Source organism: Podarcis erhardii (assembly GCF_964252035.2).
Source record: "Podarcis erhardii genome assembly, chromosome: 11".
Lineage (NCBI taxonomy): Eukaryota > Metazoa > Chordata > Lepidosauria > Squamata > Lacertidae > Podarcis > Podarcis erhardii.
Window position 1 is genome coordinate 31,018,885 of NC_138501.1, and position 17,777 is coordinate 31,036,661.

The following is a 17,777-nucleotide window of genomic DNA, read 5'->3' on the forward strand; positions in this document are numbered from 1 at the left end:
TCCTGTAATTCTATCCATCATTTAGACATTTTTAATGTTTAGTTGAATTAAACATGAGCTTTTGGAAAACATTAAGGATTCAGTAACTCAGGACAAGAGTTGCACTTCTTGCACTTCCCCTCTCCCTGAACTGCTGCTGCATTAGAAAATACCCCTATCATATGGTCAATATATACTCATGCAATCCCTCTCTGCGTAGGTTGACAGGTGCACTTGCACAGGGTTAAGGGCATAGGGAAAGACCGTCGAAGCAAAAATGTCTTGCAGCTGCTTCCAGAAAGTGCAGATTGTGGGTGTCTGTCAAGCGGGCTGCTATTCCACAGAACAGGGGCAGCCACACTAAAAGCCCTGTTCTGAGTTACTATGGAACAGGCTTCTGAGATCTTTGGAACTTGCAGGAGAAACTCTCCTACTGACCACAGCAATCTACTGAGTGTAGTCACGTAAGTAAGCTGGTCCTGAACTGTATAGGGACTGATGTGTTAAGTACCAACACATTGAACTTGGCCCGGTAGCAAACGGACAGTAAGTATAAATCGTGCAAGTAAGGAGCTACATACTAGTGATAGCTTCCTCCCACAACCAATGTAGCCACTATGTTCTGTACCAGCTGCAGCCTCTGGGCAAACCCAAGGGGATTCCCACATTGCATGCATTGCAGTAATCTAAACATGAGCCTACATTGAATCCTTGCTGCCTGATCCCAGACACGTTTTATTGTGGTACTAACCAGACCCAGAAAGCTGACCCACATTTTTTCTTGAAATCACTTGCTGCTGTCTGTCATGTTGTGCAAAATCCTTTCCAAGCAAAATTAAGAGAAGCTCTCTCTCTGTATTTCACTCGGATGGAGGAGGAGTGTGTGTGAGTAGCAATTTGACAAAGCAACTGCAAAAAAAGGTATTCATGCAATCATTTACTGGGGGCAAGGGAAGAAGACAAGAGCAGAGGTCAAACGGTAAATCCACATCAGTGTGGATTTTTAATTTTTGACCAAAAAGAAAATGTGTCTTTTCACGAGACTGAAATAGGTTTCAGGGAATGGCTTCTTGTTAACCTTCATCGAGTTTTCTGGGATTCCAGAGAGAATCAACTGCTTCCTGTATTTTTTTAAATAAAGAATCCAAGTCTGTTCCTTGCTGCAGTTGCTTCACTATATACCATCCTCCTATCAAAGGAAGCAGCAGTACACAATCAGCTATGGGGTGATATTACAGTAATTACCAGGCTGATGCTCGGGTCCCTGAAGGACAAATTAATGACCTTTTCCATCTGGAATGCTCATCCTGTCTCCAGCTGGAGCCCCCAGTGTATTGCCTTAATGTGTTTCAATTAATTTGTCCGTTGTAATTACCCACCTGTAAAAGCACGATGGAATAGCCGGAGGCCCTGACTTCGGCTACTTTTACATATCACAAAATTAGCCTCCAGCCCCATTTACTGATAAAGTTATTCAAATATATAGGAACAGGTATTAAAAGTGGACTATACTGCACAGTTCCTCAAAGTTGGTTAGAGCATGGTGCCGATAATGAAAAAGTTGCAGGTTCAGACCCCGTATGGGGCAGCTGCATATTCCTGCATTGCACAGAGATGATCCTCAGAGCCTGAGCCACCTACACACAAATTATCATCACTAACAATAAAATAAATAAATAAACAACCCAAAAATCCAGGACATTTGCTTTAAAATGTAAAATTCCCCCCCGCATGGGGGTGTAGGACCCCCCCAAAAGGACATGTCCAGGAATTCCCAGATGTATGGCAACCTTATTTAGACCCAACTCTCATCAGCCCCAGCCAGCATAGCCAATGATGAGGAATAATGGTAGCAGTAGTCTCTTAACATCTAGAGAAAATCATGTTGGCTAGCTGTGGGCTCCCCTTCATGGATCACTGCCTTGCTGTGGCGAAGGGGCTTGAATAACTCAGAGAAGGTATGAACTATGCCGAGCAGGGCATCCAAGATGGACAGGTCATAGTGGAGAGTTTTGACCAAATGTGATCCACCTGCAGGAGGAACCGGCAAGCCACTCCAGTATCCCTGCCAAGAAAAAGGACAGATCCTGAAGCTGAGGCTCCAATATTTTGGCCACCTCATGAAAAGAGAAGACTCCCTGGAAAATACCCTGGTGTTGGGAAAGATAGAGGGCACAAGGAGAAGGGGACGACAGAGGACGTGATGATTGGATAGTGTTCTCGAAGCTACCAGCATGAGTTTGACCAAACTGCGGGAGGCAGTGGAAGACAGGAGTGCCTGGCGTGGTCTGGTCCATGGGGTCACGAAGAGTCAGACATGACTAAACGACTAAACAACAATAACAACAAAGCTGTGGGTTAGGCTACAAGTCTTATCCTGTAGAGACTTAGGTTTGATTCTTGCTTGGCCGTAAATGGAAAATTAGTGCCCAACAATATTTGGAGGGACACATACCTGGGGTACCCAGTATTGGGCTGGATGCAGGGCCGGCCCACACATGAGACAACATGAAGTGATCACTTCAGGTGGTGGGATCCACAGGAGCAGAAGATCCCGATGTAGGTCTTGATTTCCCCCTTCTTCCTGATATAGATCTTCACTCACACTTTCTTCCTTGGCAGAAGGGGGGGGGGGACAACTTTGTGGTTCACCCCAGGTGCCAAACTGTCTTGGACAGGCCTTGGCTAGATGGATAAACAGAAACTATGTCAGATGAATCTCCTGAGGTAAAATAAAGTCGTCGTCCCACCCCAGTCATTTAGAATGACTGGTTATCTTAACTTTTTTTAGCATGGCTTTTTTCCTAGCCTGTCTCCCGAATTCACAAAATGCCTTAGCTCAAAATTTATCAGAAGAGCTGTTTTGTGTCCTATATGTCCTTTACAGTTTCTTACTGAAATGCTGGCAAATTTTCATGGTTCATTACAAGCCTTTGAAAACGACAGCATGCAAACACTCTGCTGCATCCCCCCTCCCTGAAAAGTTCATTCATATGCAGCCTGCACACAAAATGATCTCCGACAGACGTAAAAGAAGTAGAGCCCCAAATGTCCTGTTATTCATTCGGAACTTGAAATATTAAAAGTGGCTGAAATTGCCAAAAATAATTTTATTTCCAGTTTCTGGATTCCATAATTCTGGTTCCCACGCAATTACAGAGACAAGCAGAAAAGCAACATTGATGGTCTCAAAGTCCCAGAGACCTTAGCATTTTGAAAAATTCAGATGTAAATCCAAATGTTGTGTCTTGGGACCATTTTGGACTAATTCACATAATTTAAAACTCACATGAACAGGCTATCTCAGTAACATCCAATTAAGGTGTTGAATTCATTTTTTCACTTCTTTTTCAAACACATCAAGCCCAAGTGAGAACATTTGAGTAGGGGATGTAACTGGCAGCAGACTGTAGGCCTATTCTAATCAAATGCTACAATCTGGCATTGTACCTTCTGGACGTAGACCCAGAAAGATAATTTGTCTTTGTAGTGAAGAGAAGGGATGGCAAGGAAAGATGGGCAATAGTAGTTCTCATTCCTCTATCTTATTGTGAATGGGAGGGAATGCATGAATTATGGGAAAGGCTTCTAAAAGATCTTGTGTTGGTCATCAACTTGAATGGCTTTAAAAAAGGGTTACCGTATATACGCTACTTGGGGAAATAGTAGCACTAGCTTTTCCTGGCATTAAGACCATGGTGCTGGGCACTAATTCAGAGATAAAAAGTTGCTGCTTGTCTTACAGTGGTAGCACTGGGGGCTACAGGGGAATTGTACAAAAAAGCAGAGTCAACGCCACATCCAAAATACCCAAGTGCTCAGGGTAGGCCTTGTTTCCAGGCTAAGCCATAGTAACTGATGTTCCCCATCATGAAGATTTATAGAGGAACACAAGACCATCTGTTAGGCATGGCTATGAATGCAGGCATCTCCTCCCCTGCAGAAGTCACATTGCAGCAGGAGGATTATGATCACCTTTTTATTAAAGAATCAAGGGCATTTTTCAAGGTCAACCCCCCCCCAGCAAACCCTAGTGCATAAAGTTATTGGAACAGTCTGCTTTGCTGCTACATTGCACTACTAACTTTCACCTTAAGTCGAGACGTATTCAAAGGATTCACTCGGCATTCCCATTTTTAAAGTGCATTAGGTAGATTTTATCTGCCATGCAAAATAAAGCTTCCTTGTTAATTTCAAAGGAGGAGGGAGAAAAAAGAACGAAAGCAAAGAAAAAAGAAAATGTAGTATAGTATTAACAGCATGTAAGTTGCTTAATCTTCAAAGCTAGCTTTACCTTGAAATTTCCATAATCCATTCAGTAAATATTGTTTTGCATACTTCAAAAGAAAAAATAATAATTAGATTATCCTACAGCTGAGATTAACAGAATTTGTACATACCTTTGGAGTAGCAATTTTGTCTTAGTACAATAGGAGTATAACATTCTTTTCAAGTTCAGGGACACGGTGTACTTGTTCAGTGAAAATAATTAAGTATCAAGCAGAAGAGAGACATTATTTATTCAATACAAGCAAGTTCCAGATCTGCAAAGACTATGCACTTTCCATTCTGATGTCCCCTATCAAGATCATGTGTCCTATTGTACTTATTAGAGCACAAGACTGAAATCTTCAGGCATGATCTTTAAGCTCACAGAAGGTTTGCATTGATTAGTCTTCATTGTACAGAGTGGATTTGCCCTGACACAATATACCGTACTTCTGTCCTACTAGTTACTTATTGGCAGATTCCCAGGCACACTGATTTGGGATTAATAAAAGAGACACACAGAGAGAGAGAGTATCTAGTGCCTGTCCACTGGACACTGAAAAATTAATACTGTCTTTTTAGAAATCTCAGTTGGCACAGCATCCTTATGACATCATCATCCATGATTGCAGGGGTTCTCAAACTGTGGTCCACACATCACCATTGGCTGGCAAGTTTCACGTGTCTAAATATATGACTGAAAGCCATACAGCATCTAGCACAGTAAATTAATAATTGCTACAACAAGCAGAAAAATCATTAAGTGGTCTGTCAAGACCCGCAACAATTTTCAAGAGGAACCAGTGGAGATCTCTGCCCAGGACACCTGTGTTCTTCATGGTCTGGATAGAACACACCTACCTGGGCTCTTCATTATTTACCAGAGGCGTTTTGGGGGATGAGGGGGAAGCATCCCTCAAGTTGCTTTTGGGGAAACTCATTTCTTGTATAAATAAGCCTCACGCAGGTGGGATGTTTCTTAGCAAGATATATTGCATCCGTCTGGAAGCAACGTAATGAGGTAGCCAGAACCTATGCAGGGCTATACCAGAACCACATTCTTCTACAGATTCATATGTGTTCACATGTGCACAGTTATGATCACTCTTTGCTACTTTGCATAGGAAGCCTGTCAGAGTGAAGAAGTTGAAGAGCTGGGGAACTTGAGAAATTTTGTCAGCCTGCATTTTGAAGCAAACCAACCTGACCAAAGCCGACTCTAATGTATGGATCAGAATGTCCTCTGCAAGTGCATGGATGCATTAAATACTTATGCATAAATACTTAAATACTTACTAGTGCCCAAGGAGTATGTAGGGGCAGCCAATGCTGTCTTTCCTTGGACAATGTCCCTGTGAGGACAGGTTGTCATAATATCCTGTCACTTTCAGAATCCCATCTTTGAAAACATGCTGCTGCAGCAGCAGCAGTGCCAGCAGGTGGGTTTTCTAGCTGCTTAGAGTGGCTCTCCATTTTTTAAAAAGAAAAGAACTGAACAATTTAAAGGCAGCCCTCAGACTGCCACATAACAATGTAGGCTATGTTAATTTTAAACATGAATTTCAGTGCATTTTTTTAAAGTGAATGCAAACGGAAACAGATTAGGTACAAAGTATGTACAAAAAAACCGACAGTGGAAATGGAGCGATCCCTCCCTCCCTAGATAAGAGGAAGTGTTGTAGCAATTGCACGATCAGCCCTTATTTTGTTAATTGACATAAATTATGCAAAGCAGGTAGATTTGCATAAGCATTAAGTTGTATTGTTTGCATAATAGGATTCCCCTTTCTCTGGGAAAGCTTCTGTGTCTGCACAGTGCTAGGGACAAGAAGATAATGATGAGATAATGACACTAAATGTTCTCAGTGAAGAAATGAAACTGTCAGATAACAAGACCTTCCCAGATTCTTTTTGCAAAACAAGAGCTGTAAAACCAGCAGAATGTATGCTTTTATTCGACAGTTTTCTGGTGGTGCAATATGCAAGCATTACAGTAGCTTCATTTTATGGAATGTGCACATTAGTTATCTTCAGTTTTCTGCTTCTTTAAATCCCTAAATTCAAAAAGTCTATTTCAACTGAACTCTGTGATCCCCTTTTCCTTCAAAACTATGAGGCTGATACAAAGTGAGGTATCAGTTTCTGATTCATAAATCACAAGAAACAAAAGGTTATATGAGATACAGTCCTTACAGTTCCATGCATTGCTGAATTGCTATAATTCAGGCACACTTTTGAAAATGATACATTTTTGAAAATGAAGATTTTTCATTTGCTCCCAGGAATATTCATTGGACATGAAAAGGTGGCAAATTTTAAATGCAATGCAAGGTGCCTTTAAAGAGAGTGTGCCTGCTTTTATGTTCTCAAGCATGAATGCCGTTCTGCATGACAATAAGGCAATATATGAAATAAGGTCACCTATATAAAGGGATCCTTCTGTTACCATCAACCCTGCCATTATGGAGCTAATACAGAAATATTTCAGTAATGACTGTAATTTGAATAAATATGTAGTGCAAGGCTTTCTATTGAACATTCTGAGTCAGCATAGTCTGTTAAGCATCGTTGCTATGGTGACGGTGTGGAGGTTGAATTAATTAAGGCCCTAACAGATGCTGTGAACTATGTAGTATCATTTGTGCTTTCTACTTGTAATTAGTATATATGTGTTACACACACACTCAGGAGCGTGTGAGGTGGAAACCTGACATCATTCATGCACTTGCAAATACAATGAACAGCAATTGCAAAAAGTCATTCTCTCTCTCTCTCTCTCTCTCTCTCACACACACACACACACACACACACAAACACAACATCAAGAGAAATGTGGCCAAAATGCTGAGTTCCAAACAAGGCTTCCATATCAGCTGAAAGAAAAATCAAGTTCTTTCTGCATTTCTCCTCACTTGAAATAGCTGGGGATCAAAAATCACAATCATGCCTATTTGATTCAAATAAAATAAACAAGTGAATTTTGAACATCATAGTGAGCCCTCAATCTTTCTGAGTTGTATTTCTGATTCTTTGTTTTTGTATTTTGGACATAAAGAAAATTCCTGTCTTTCCCCTCACATAATGTTTATAACCACCAGTTCCACTGGTAAGTGATAGAGGATGATACTGGATGAAGTGGTATGGATGAAGTGGTACTGATTTTAGGGAAGAGAAGCAAGATTTCTTAGCAAGGTAAAAGACTGGCTGTTAAATATATCCACAAATAAATTGCAAAAAGGCAGAATATTAATAGCATTTTCTGTGTCTATTTTTCCATGTCTCATCCTATTGACAGCAACGCTACTATAGCAATTTCAGTGATACTATCAGCACAGCAGTCACCGCCCCCCCCCGGCCCTTTAAAAGGAAAACCTTTGACACTTACGCCCAGTACCCAGGCCCATGCAGCTGCTTATAACAATGATCATTCATTGTCTCTATTTGTTCACTATAAGGAAAGGTACTCATGAGGAATAATCATCTGTGGTCTGATTGGGTTCTATCACAGACCAGCTCTAGGCATGGTTAGGGGTTTCTGGAGTTGAGAAATGCATGCAATACCATTTTGCATGTGTGGTTTAGTATCCACATGTGGATATGAGTGCATTGGATTGGAGCAATTAAATACATGGCTAGAGTTTGTTTGTTTTAGATTTATATACTGCCCTTCATCAATACATCTCAGAGTGGTTCTCAAGATAAAATCTGGCACAAAATCCCTCCTGCACAAAGAAGCTATCTTAGGCAACTACAGGTAGGCTTTGCATTTTGCAACATTGAGGGCCATGGTGTGATAATTCCTCAGATGCCACCACAGGAAGTATCAGAAGATGGCATTTAAAACCTACTCTTGCAAGGAAATCCCTTGGGGTCAGCTCCCATTTGGCATTCAGCAGCCCCATGCTGACTTTGGAAACAGTTCCCATGAAACACATGAAAACATTTTTGTCAAAAGGGATGTAAATACAGCACTCCACTAAGACAATCTCATGAACCAGATTATATTTGGGCAGGAAGCCGCCATAAGCAACATCAGTCCCCATCTTGCTAAAAAGTGCCTGAGAAGGTTTTGATCCCAGCTGCTGCTTTAAATGAAGATGCTTCAGATTCATGTTGACTAGAGCAGTGTTTCCCAACCTTGGGCCTCCAGATGTTTTTGGCCTACAACTCCCATCACCCCTAGCTAGCAAGACCAGTGGTCAGGGATGATGGGAATTGTAGTTCAAAAACAGCTGGAGGCCCAAGGTTGGGAAACACTGGACTAGAGTCACTAGCTAAGCAGTATGTTAGAAAGAAAAGTAGGAAGAAATAATTGGTGCAGCTGGTGAAAAACCACACCAGCACCCTCTTTCTTTCAGGTTCAAGAAGAAAATTTGCCCAGCCAGCAAGAATCTGTTTGGAGAGTTTGGCTCCTACTACAATACCTTAAAGTAGACATGGTGATAGGAACAGGAGTATCGCCCCAAGGTTCTCTGCCTCAGGAGCTGCTTCATGGTGCTGCTTCCCACTTTTGTTTCAGTCATGAACAAGTCTTTTGAAGTCCCTTATCTACAAGCGGCAACCATTCTATACTGGCCATGCCATATTGTCAACATGTCTCCCATAATTTCTCTTCTATTTCCCTTCATAGAGGGCCCTTGTGATATGAACAAGAGGAAGATCTCAATGCCAAAGTCAGAATGACAGTGTGCATGTGTGTTTTTCCCAGGAGCAAAGCCCCCTGTGTTTAGCACAGGATAAAGACCTGAGTGATCCAAACACAGCAGCACTGACATAGACAAGATTATAAGGTCAGCAGAAAGATTTCTACAGTTGAGCTTCACAGAAAGTCTGTTATTCATTAAGCGGACAATTGGATTTATTGGTTTTCAAGGGCTCCCCCCTCCTTTGGGTGATGTGTGCCTGATATGAAAGTAGGCTCTTTTTTGGCAGATTTAAAAAACAGGAAAATTCTGTTGAAGTCTATCACATATCCCAATCCAAAGCTCTGTAGCCAAGAACTGGTGGTTGGGTGTAATCTCAGCACTTCTTTCTATAATCTTTGAGAATTCTTGGAAAAGAAGTAAGGTCCCTATGGACTGTAGATGGGCAAATGTTGTCCCCATCTCCAAAAAAAATAATGATCAAGTGTCTGGAAACCAGTCTTATGAGGAATGGTTGAGGGCAGAGGCGTAGCTGGGGGGCGGTGGGGCGCACTGGATGCTACACCATGGGGCCTGCAATGTGCCTGAGCCATGCATCTCTCCTGAGAGTGATGTGGTGGCTCGGGTGCCTGCAGGATCCGCCCTGCCCATCTGCCCGCCTCCTCCACCTAAACATTCCACCTAAACATTAGGAAGAACTTCCTGACAGTAAGAGCTGTTTGACAGTGGAATTTGCTGCCAAGGAGTGTGGTGGAGTCTCCTTCTTTGGAGGTCTTTAAGCAGAGGCTTGACAACCATATGTCAGGAGTGCTCTGATGGTGTTTCCTGCTTGGCAGGGGGTTGGACTCGATGGCCCTTGTGGTCTCTTCCAACTCTATGATTCTATGATTCTATGATTCCCCCTCAGCCGCTGAGGCGCCCGAGTGGCTAGCTACGCCACTGGTTGAGGGAATTGGGTATGTTTAGCCTGGGAAAGAAGAGACAGAGATAAGATGTGAAAGCCATCTTCAAATATCTAAAGGGCTGTCACATGGAAGATGAGCAAGCTTGCTTTCTCCTGCTCTGGAGGGTAGCACTTGAACCAATGGATTCACATTACAAGAAAGGAGATTTTTTTCTGTCAGTAAGAGCTGTTTGACAGTGGAACAGACTCCCTCAGGAGGTTGTAGGAAGTTTTTAAGCAGAGGTTGGATGGCCACCTGTCCTGGATGCTTCAGTTGAGATTCCTACCATGCAGGGAGTTGGACTCAGTGACCCTCAGGGTTCCTTCCAATTCTACAGTCCTATGATTCTATGGTTCTGCAATTCCTCCCAAAGATTCCTGGTACATTAAACTTCAACTTCAATTCAATTCAATTCAATTCATGAATGTTGAAGCACCAGCTTCCTCTATGTACACGCACCAGAGTTCCTAGATTCATACTGTATTTTAGAGAGATGTAGGTATGGACAAATTGACCTATTTCCTCTCCATCTTAGTTTCACATACACTCAATCCCACCCCATTCCCATTTTGCTGCTGATTCTTTTTATGTATAAAATGTATTTAAACCTTTTGTATGCATATTATATTATCACTATATTATTCTGTACACGTTCTTTGTTGAAAATGCACAATTTGGAATGCTTTTCAGTGTTTCCCCCTAAAATACACATTTTTGCATGCATTTCCCCATCTTTTTGTGAACAATGGAAAATCGAGAGGATTGTGCATTCCGATATACACCTTCTTCAAATTCACATACAAGTCTGTCACAGCAAATTGTTGTTTGAATCAAACAACATTTTCCTCCATTCCTAAACTGGGATATATAAAACAAAAATGATAAAATGTTTAAGTCATCCTCAAATACAGGTTTAGGCCCACTGATTTCAGGGAGTTTAAACATGTCCCGTTTTGTGCTGGACTGTGGCCTTAACCATTTTAGTAATTTCTGTTTAGGGGACTCCAACCAGCTTTGGCCAAAGAGGATTAATCATCTCAATGACGACTTGGAGGATTAGGTAGAAACAAATGGACAAAATTAGCTGTTCTTGGGAGTTGAAACAGTGGGGTAGCGCATAATGGGGGCAAAGTAAGAATCCTACCCAACTCCAAGCTCATAAACTGTAAAATATTGTAGTGTCTTTTATTCTCATCTTGTTTCCATAGAATGACCCAGTCCTAGCCCCCCTTCAGTGAAATTGAATCCCAAGCATTTGCTGCCCACCTAATAATTGTGGTGTTGAAAAAAAAGTTATGAAATGGAATTATCTGCAGCTTAGAAATCTGTCTCCATGCTCTGCGTGGCTTTGTGGCGAAAGGCAATCTGCTTTCGTTCAGCTGGTGAGAAATGGCTGTTGAACAATGCAATGAAAGAAGCATGCCTCCTGCTCATGTGCCTGTTTGCCTTACATCTCCCCATGTTACGAATTCTGCTTGCATTTTCTACCCCTTCCTTAATATTCAAGGATTATCTTGGCTCCTCTCATGGGACAGCTTCCTTGGGGTTATGGAATAATTAGAAGAGATTATGGTCTGCTTTTTGAGCGAGGCAAGATTGATTTCTATTTTTCTTCTAGCTAATGAGAAGTTTGCTTGTTCTCATTTGATTTGAATAACTATTCTCCTCCAAGGCTCCTCACTGAACCAAGATAAAAAAGTACAATCTGCCACAAAAAGAGGAATTGCAAGCAAGGGCGATAATACAAGACAGGAGTAGGGCGGGGGACTCCAAATGCTTTTGTTAAAGCCTAACCATAAATGTTTTTGTGGGTTTTTTGGCAGCTTTTTGAGTTATTGACTGGGCAGGGGACTGAAGACTGGTTCACACACGCTTGCTCCTCACTGGACAGCTGTGTGGCATCGCTGGAAACTGCAAGTGTCAATGGCTCATCACAGATTAAGCTCCATAGAATTTACACAGCATCTTATACAAAATGCTTTTCAACATAGTCCAATAATTCCCCTGTAAGCAGTGAAGTGATGGCCATATATTTGTGAAGCAGCCTTCACAAATCAAGGGTGGGACACCTGCAGAGCTGTGTTTGCATCAAAATCGTTACGCTCAAACCCACTCAATCGCATCCCATTCTGCATTCATTCCACAAAGTACATACTATAAGCACAGCACAATGCACCAATTGTTGATCCTGCACAACTCGTGTTTGTTTTGATGGGGTCTGTAACAGGAGAAATGCTCAGTGAAAGGCACTTGTTTTCAGTAGGTAGAAGTTCTTTCCCCCTCCGATTGTTACCTCAATTGCAGAGGCATTAACCTCAAAGGTCTTATTTTAAATTTGGGAAGAGAAGAATGAACCCAAGTTTACTTAGCATTCATGCCCTGCCTCTCTTTACAACCCGCTTTCCTGAAAAATACTCTTCTATGTCCTGTACAGAAGAGTTGGAAGATCTCAAATAACTCATACAAGACTTACCCACTTCCATATGGGGCATCACCCCATAACTCCCAGGTCAGCTGCCAATTTATCCCGGAGAAAATAGCCTCCAGACCACAAATATGGGAATCCGTTAGACCCGGGAAGAGAATGAAACACATTTCATAGACATCATCACCATCATCATCATCATCATAAAATAATAATAATAATAATAATAATAATAATAATAATAATAAATTTTATTTATATCCCGCCCTCCCCAGCCGAAGCCGGGCTCAGGGCGGCTAACAACACTAAAACAGTACAACATTATAAAAACATTATAAAAATTAATTAAAATCAAAATTGATGGCAACCATAAACTAAAGTTTTGTAAAGATTGCCAAAGGAGGGAGTCAGGCTGCGCCCTGACCAAAAGCCAGGTGGAACAGCTCTGTCTTGCAGGCCCTGCGGAAAGATGTCAAGTCCTGCAGGGCCCTTGTCTCTTGTGACAGACACCATGGCTCTTTGGCAGAAGCAGTCCACCCTGACTGATGCACCATCTCTGGCCATCCAAATAAGGTCAGTAGATATTATTTGTAGTGAGGCACCCTTGATCTCTGGTTCTCCATTTTGTCTTGTGGACAAGTTGCTTTGTCCCCTCAATCCACAACCAACAAGATAGGTTCTGTTTGAGTGTGACACAGAGAGTTGTAGTGATAATTAAAACTGAGGCAGTTTCCTCACTCCTGAAGAAACCACCACGAGGTGACATTTACTGTAAGTGGGTGGTGGCAGCAGAGAAAGGGGAAATGGGACCCCCCCCCCCGGGCTACTAGGCTACATGACAGTGTGGCCCTGGAGAAGGGGACACTCTATTGTTATACCATTCACCATCTGCTCCCTTCAAATACCCAGTGGAAGTTCTTTAAATGAATTTAAATGCAGGGGTTCTCACCCTGTCAGCTAGTACAAAATGTTTTCAGTTTGTGAACTGGAAGGATTCTACTTATTTTTCTGAACAAATATTTTTCACTTCTTAACTACATTACAGCGAATCACCATTGAAGAGGGCTTGCCAGATATTGCACAAAAGATTGTATCATCAGGTGTCCTGTAAAGCAGTGGTTCCCCAACTTCCCCCCATCAATGACCACTTGAAAATAGCTGAGAGTCTTGGCAGACCACTTAATGATTTTACTGCCTGTTGTAGCTATTGTAATCTGCATTCTCATTGCTTCTTTTATTGGCTATGTATTACAATCTGAAATTTGCAGAGCTGAAATTGCAGTACAATGCAGTACAACGAAAGAAGTAAAAGAAGCAATAAAATGCAATTAAAAGTTAGTGTGAATTTTGAAAGCAATAGATGTGCCGTCTTCCACCTTCAGCCACAAATCCACAGACATGCAATGCGCCACCTAAATAAAGCTCATGGACTGTTAGCATTTTGTGGACCATGGTTTGGGAAGCTATGTGTTAACATAGCCAGGGGAACATATAGATGGCCTGTACAGTGGAGTGGGACAAACTGGGTGGAATAAGCACCTAACCAGATGGGACTTCTTATTTTTCCATCACCAAACAGGATAGCACCTAGTGAGAGGATGTAATTTTTAGTAAAAAGGGCTAAGCAGCCCCTTTACCTTTAGTTTTCCACTCTAGCAAACCACAGAGGGGTGGGTTGCTTTCAAGCACCCAATAGGAAGGCTAGGCAGACCTGTTGGCATCTATACGACAGAACAAAGGCTGAGATTGAAAAAAAGGAGGGAGCTGTGACAATTTAGTCCGGAGTGGACCACAGCACTGAAGTCACTGACTTTGGATGCTTGGGAGAACATTGTAGTGTATTTACTGGTTCGCAGTTGTAAATTTTCTTTCTTGCATTTATATGGTTAAACTTTTTGAAGCCCAAACACAAGCAGTTCAATAAAAGAGAATAATAAGGGAGTGGGGGAAATCCATTAGGATTTCCCCCCATACATACATATTTTCCAGTGAGAGAGAAAATTATCCCACTGGAGTAAGTGCTGTTGAATATGGAAATATTTCTTAAAACCTTCATGGATCAAAAATGTATGTGCTATTTATAATAAGCGTCATATTTCTCTTCCCTCAGAAAACAGTTCAATCATACTGGAAAAGTGAAAGTGGGTAGCTAAACTGGTAAACATATGGATATATACTGACAAAGACTTAATAGGCAATTCCAAATGTACCTGGTATTTTAAAGACAAAGAGGTGTGAACTCTCTCTCTCTCTCTCTGTGTGTGTGTGTGTGTGTGTGTGTGTGTGTGTGTGTGTGTGATGTGTGTGTGTGTATTCTCAAGGCACTGAAGGTTATAACCATATTGAAAAGTAATGAACACTCTGAAAGAATGGTAGCAACAGATAACAGTTCCAGGGAAATTAGAATAACAAATGCCTCCATTCTCTGTATGAGAATCATGATGATATGCTGGGGTTGCGGATCAGGCACAGCTTTGTATTTCCCTATCTTCTTTTCTCATTAATGGTGACAGTTTGTTTCAGGATTGTTAAAATAAAGAGCAAAGGCTGGGAAGGCATTTCTTGCATCTGTCACTTCTAAAGAAGACTTCCCCGTTCATTTCATTTGGCATTTTAAATGTCACCGGTGCTTCAGACATTTCTGGTGTCAGGATGTAGGAGGCCTGTCCTGCTGACAGCCTCCCCCATCGCTTACCTCAATATATTCAGCAAAGAAATGCAAATGATTGTGTTTCTGCTGAGAAGGAGGGTAGAGAAGCTCTGTCAAGCGCCTCTTTTTATTCAGCTTCAAGATGATTATAAAATGTAGGGCACTAGGTTTGCTGATACACTTATTTAGTTGCACTGTGTATATTCTTTTGATCACTCACACGAAACACCCACATTTTGTGGGATATGCATGAGGCACAAGGAACTTTTCTGTCTCTGCAGAACATTGTTCAGGAGCAGCCCAAAGAACATGAGAGCCCTGGACAGCAGCTGAAATCTGCACTTGAGTGGCAAGACCAAAGAAGAGTAGACCCACTGAAATGAACAGACCAAACTTCGTCGTGTTCATTCATTTCAATGGGTATACTCTGAGTAAGACCTCATTGAATACCACCCCATGTATCTTCTCATGGTGTCCATGATGCCTTTCTCCACCCTATACAATTTCTCCTTCTTTTTCTTCCCTTCTCACCCACCCCTTTCCTGTGCTGAGTAACAATGCTTTTCTCCCAGGCCTACCAAACCCTCCTTTGACACCATGATACTTTCTGCCCCCTAAGTAGCCCTGAAGTTCCCACACGGCCCCTTTCTCCTGACATTATCTTTTTTTTGCTCTGAGGATCCAGCTTGCCACCCTGCCTTCCTCTCAATATTTCCTTCCAAACCTGGAGATATTTAGGAAGAGCTTTCTGTGGTTGCCTAGCAACCATATCATGTCAACCCGAACCAAGCTCTGGGGAGATCCAGCTAATCTGTATGCTTAAGATGGCAGCCAATTTTCCTGCATGAATTGCCCATCAAGCAGAAGCAGCACGACAACAATGGCTCTCAACAGTTGACTTGCCCTGACTACTGAGGGAAGATGAAGCCCTTTCTTCCCATTTGCTGGACACACCACAAAGCATCTCTTTACAAAGCTTTCTATCCACAAGTGTGTAAAGTTACATTTCTTCACAAAGATTCATTCTGAGGGTGGGGGAAAACCTAGACAGTTAATAATGTAGTTTGAGCTAGAAAAGCATATTGTTCCTCTAAAAATAAATCACAAAGGTACAGTAAGGCCAGATCCAACTTCGTTACATTGGTGGAAGTGACAAAGCCTGATAGGCCAGGCATCAACCATTGAAACAGCAATGGTTTCCTCCATCTCCTCCCCACACCCCTTTCCAGTTTCCAATTACCTTCCAGAAACCCATCTGGCAGAAATGGAACAATAAATTTGTATACAGTCTTGTCATCTTCCTCATTCAGCCATTTCCAGGATCCGTCTCAGCAGAACAGAGCCTGGGGAATTTATTTCAGACTGCTCCATGGAAAAAAAGGGAGGAGGGGAGGTGAAGAATTAATGACAATTGTTTCTGTTTGGTCAAGACTTGGCTCTGTTGCCTTTGAACTGTGTCTGAAAACCAATACCTTTCTTCTTTATTTTTCCCTTAGGACTGTCATTTGGTCTGCTTTCAGGTGCTTAATGAGAAACAAGCCTCTGTCGACAGAGTTTAAGGGCCATGATTAAGTGGCTGGTTGACTGGCTGCTGGGTGCCTATTGGGGAAGTGAAGGGCTGCTTGTCTAGCGTTGTGCCTCCTCAGTGCCATGCGACTGCTCCCTGATGCTGCAAAATAAAAGTGACATTCCTAACCCCACCCAGTTCCTGTTTAAGCTTTTCTTCTCGTTTGCACAACACTTTTAACTTTTGTACCTGGGAAAGAAGCCTCGCTTTATCAACTCCATGCTAAGCTTGACCCTTAAGATGTTGTAAAGGGGAAGCCAGTGGCAGACATTTTCTGGGAGTGATCATTCCCATACCTGATCCCGTCCATAGATGCCCATGTGTTGTCAGTGACTTATTAAAGCATGTTTATCATTCTCTCTAAAATAGCACTCTGCTAAGCTAACAGTGACTTGAAGTCTCTGGCTCAGATCACTTGCTTGGGTGATGTGCTCTGCATGCACTTTGAATTCTTGCCTTGTGCTCATGATGCAGTTGTTTGGGTTGCCATATTTCAAGAAGTGAAAATCCAGACACAAACAAATTGTTGACCTTTTTTTTAATAGAAAATTTCCAAAATTGTTGAGCTTTCTTTAGAAAAATGCCAAAGTTGTTGAGCTGCTTCGGGGGGGGGGGGGATACACCATATTTTTTCCAGGACTAACCACCGCTTTTTGGAAATTTCCCCCACATGTCACTTCCACCACTTCCCACATTTGCCTCCAAGGACCTCAAGGTGGTGTATATGGTTCCCCCCCCCCCAATTAATTCCCACAACAACTCTCTGTGAGGTAGGTTAGTCTTAGAGTCAGTGACTGGCCCAATATCACCCAGTGAGCTTGGCAGCCAAGTAGGATTTTGAACCCTCATCTCCTTGACTCTAGTCCAACACTCTAACCACTACACCACCCTGATGCTCATGAATGGACATATCACTTGGCAGTTGGGAAGCACCTTCAAAAGCATTTTCTGTGGGCTTCCTGCCCTTTACCAATGGGCCCTCACCCATAAGTGGCAAGTCTTGACTTTTATTTCTAACAAGCTCTGCTCTGAGGTCTGTCCCAGTACTGGTATTGCTTCTTCCAAAACAATCTAACCCTATCTAATCCAAATATTCAAGATATATATGAGACTAACTTTTATAGCAGAGAATTGTATTTATTTCTTCTACCGAGTCTTCTCTTCTCTGTAGTTTTAGGAACAAGAGTGCTGTTCATTCTCCATTCAGCTGAGTGGTGCCCATATCTATTTTCTCATTATGTTGATCCAAGGTTCACCTACAACTGTTAAGTGAGGAAGTTCTTAGACATCAAGGATTCTC

At 42.1% G+C, this 17,777-nt stretch overlaps 1 long non-coding RNA gene and 1 pseudogene across 2 annotated transcripts in view; one reads left to right on the plus strand and one right to left on the minus strand.

Annotated features, from left to right (window-relative positions):
- Positions 1-17,777, minus strand: part of LOC309352632 (craniofacial development protein 2 pseudogene) — a 244,138-nt pseudogene that overhangs the window by 97,979 nt on the left and 128,382 nt on the right. The window lies entirely within an intron of this gene.
- On the plus strand, positions 12,766-16,610 carry LOC309352446. Its single transcript, XR_014161323.1, has 2 exons — positions 12,766-12,833; positions 16,407-16,610. It is a non-coding gene; the product is annotated as an uncharacterized lncRNA (long non-coding RNA).